Raw genomic sequence first — 3,421 nt, 5'->3', positions numbered from 1 at the left:
GTAGACATTGTTTCTTATTCTATGGTGGGTAGGACTGCTATGGAGGTCAAAGGTGCTTCGTGCATTGTTACCTATCGACAGCATATAATTCAAGAACGCCCTATGGTGATGATGAACTAGGGCCTCACCCAACAAACTTCTCCGTCTAGCTCGTTCCCTAACTAGATGTCTCCAGTTTCGCGCTCCAAGTTGGATGAGTTCACTTTCCACTTATGTGCGCCACCTGATTCACGGTCTTCCTCTACTGCGCTGTCCCGTGGGTGTGGATTCGATGACTTTCCGAGCCGGAGCATTGGTTTCCATGCTCTCTACGCGACAAAGCCATCTTAGTCGTTGAACTTTTACCCTTCTGGCTAATTCTACATCGCTGTACAGGCCGTACAGCTCGTCGTTCCATCTTCTCTTCCACAACCCTTCGATGCTTACGGGACCGTAGATCACACGAAGAACAAGCATAGTCAATGCTTCTGCACTGGATATGATAAGGGTCTTATATAGCGCCACTCAATTGCTTTCTTAGCATAAAGAAACAGCGGTTAGCAAGAGTTATTCTGCGTTTGATCTCAGCGCTGGTGTTGTTTTCTGCGTTTACAGTGGAGCCTAGGTAGACGAAGTCCTTGACTAATTCAAAGTAACGTCTGTCGATGGTGACGTTTTGACCAAGACTTTGGTGTTGTAGGTCCTTTTTTGACGACAGTATGTAATTTGTTTTGCCCTCATTAACCGTTAAACACATTTTTGCCGCCTCTGCCTCAGTACTCACAAAAGCCCCATTGACATCACGCTGAGTTCTTCCGATTATGTCAATGTCATCAGCATATGCTAGTAATTGGACAGATTTTTGAAAGATAGTGCCTCTAGTGTTGACGTGTGAGCTCTGCACTATTCTTTCAAGCACGATGTTAAAAAATCACATGACAGCGCATCACCTTGTCTAAAACCTTTTTTGACATCGAAAGGTTCTGTTAAGTTGTTTTCAACCTTTATGAAGCAGCGTGATTTTTCGAACGGACGAGTTTGGCACACTGATCAAGTTGTTGACAATGGGCTTTAGACGTTCACATATTACGGCAGAAAATATTTTGTAGGCGATGTTAAGTAGACTGATTCCTCTATAGTTGGTGAGGTTTAGGGGTCTCCTTTTTTCAGGATAAGGCAAACAATACTGAGGTTCCATTCATTGGGCATGCTTTCTTCCGACCATATCTTGCAGATAAGTTGGTGCATGCTCCTAACCAACTTATCTCCAGCTGCTTTAAAGAGCTCGGCATTCAACCCATCCGCTCCAGCGGCTTTATTAGACTTTAGCTGACATATGGCAATCTTTACTTCGTCTAAGTTGGGAGGACGGGATTGTTGGCTTTCGAATCATCCTGCCTAACAGTGGAATTCGGTTCGTCGTCACCGTAATACAGTCTGCAGAAGTGGTCCTTTCATATCCTCTGCATTAACTGCGGTTCCACTATAATATTTCCACTTTCGTCTTCGCAGCTTTCGGTTCTAGGTATATGTACCTGTTAATTTCGTTTCATCTGTTCATAAAATTTTCGAACTTCATTCCTGCTTCTAAAGCCTTCTCTTTTTCCTTCTGAGAAGTCGGCGTTCCTGTTGCCTCTTCTGCTCATAGAGCTCATGAGCAGCTCTCGTCCTTTTATGCAGCGCCGGTAGTTTGGCTGCATTTGCCTGCCGACATTTCTCACCAAACCAGGGGTTCCTTGTTGGTGGTTTCTTGAAACCCAGCACGTCAGAGGAGCCGGCTTCTCTGATTGCATCTTGGGAATGTTGCCACTGGTTTTCGATACATTGTGTTAGCGGAAGAGAACTTCGAGAGAGTATACTTATAACTCAGTCGGAAAAGGATTTGTAGCCGTTCGCCGTTGCACCTTCTCCCAGCATCTTCCTGGTTTCCTTGGATCTGGAAACCCGAAGTGCTACAACGAGGTAGTGGTCCGAATCGAAGTTAGCTCCTCGGAAAATGCGGACATCAATGATGCTGGAAGAGCGTCTGGCGTCGATCACAATATAATCAATCTGGTTGACGGAAGATTGATCTGGAGGACTCCAAGTTGCTTTGTGGGTGTTGAGGTCTGGAAAACGTGTACTGGCTACCATGACGTTTCGTCCCGCAGCAAAATCTATGAGCCTGAATCCGGTGTCGGAAGTGTTGTCGTGCAGGCTGTTTTTCCCGATTATTCCACCAAAGATGTCTTCTCTTCCTAGTTTGGCATCAAAATCGCCCAAAACAATTTTAATATCGTAGCTAGGACACTGCTCATATGTTTTTCCTAAGTGCTCGAAGAACATATCTTTGGTGTTGTCATCCTTCTCTTCTGTGCGGATGGTTATGAGGCGCTCGTTGATGTACCTATAGCTTCTTGCCTAAGTCTGGCTCCAATGACAAAGCCGCATCCAAACAAGCGCTGTTGATTTTCTCTGTAGCAGTCACCATAGTAAATGTCGAAGCTTTTCATCCTCTTTTTGACCGGCCCATCCCATCACATCGTATTTCCTGGATGGCGGTGATGTCTGATTTATAGCAGTCTAGGGCCTCTGCTAATTCTTCGGCCGCGCGTGGTCTGTTAAGGGACCTAATATTCTACGTGCACATCCGAAGTTCGTTGACCTTAATTCGTTTGCGTAGGTTGTCAACAGTAAATCCGTCCGTATCCGAGGCTTGTTAGTGCAACAACCCCCAACCTGGAGGGCCAGATCCCTAGTATAACTGCAAGGACGGGGATCCGTCGTAGAAGTCTGATAAGGTGTTCACTAAGTAGTTCAACCTTACTGAAACTGTAGACGCCACCGTTGATTCTATTCAGGGAATTTCTCCGCTGCCGTCTGGATAAGGAGGAGTGACTTAGTGGAAACACATCTCCTCCCCTCTCCCGTTTTCTGCCCCAACAAGAGACAAGTTTTTTTAATTTTTTGTTAACACGTACTTATGAATTTGTTTAACAAAAATAATACTCAAACGAATTTTTTGTTGAAAAATCCTAATTTACATTAGGTTTAAGTCTTATCCTACATTTAACCGGTGTCATGATAGCGGCTTGTCCCGTGTTGCAAGTATTTCCGGTGCTCTTTTAACTTGTGGAGTTTGCTTGTTTTTACTATTAGGAGAATCTCTTTTTTAGTTGTAGATCTAGGTTGTCCTGAACGTTGTTTATTTTCAAGAAGTCCGGTTTGAGCGTGACGCTTAATGCCACGCTAAACACAGACCTTTGATATCCTCAACTGGCAAGCAACTTCCTGCTATGATTTGCCTTCTTTAATAAAAGTATTGATGGTCGAACGTTTTTCAATCGTGGCTTCCGCAACTTTCACTATTTTGAAAAATAGTTATTTACTCAATAGAAAAAAGAATCTCCTAAGATTGAATTTGGAACATTTCCTTACAAAAATATAAAAACATATAAACGAC

The sequence above is a fragment of the Eupeodes corollae genome, chromosome 3 (genome assembly GCF_945859685.1).
Source record: "Eupeodes corollae chromosome 3, idEupCoro1.1, whole genome shotgun sequence".
NCBI classification, from domain to species: domain Eukaryota; kingdom Metazoa; phylum Arthropoda; class Insecta; order Diptera; family Syrphidae; genus Eupeodes; species Eupeodes corollae.
This window is presented reverse-complemented; position numbering follows the sequence as displayed.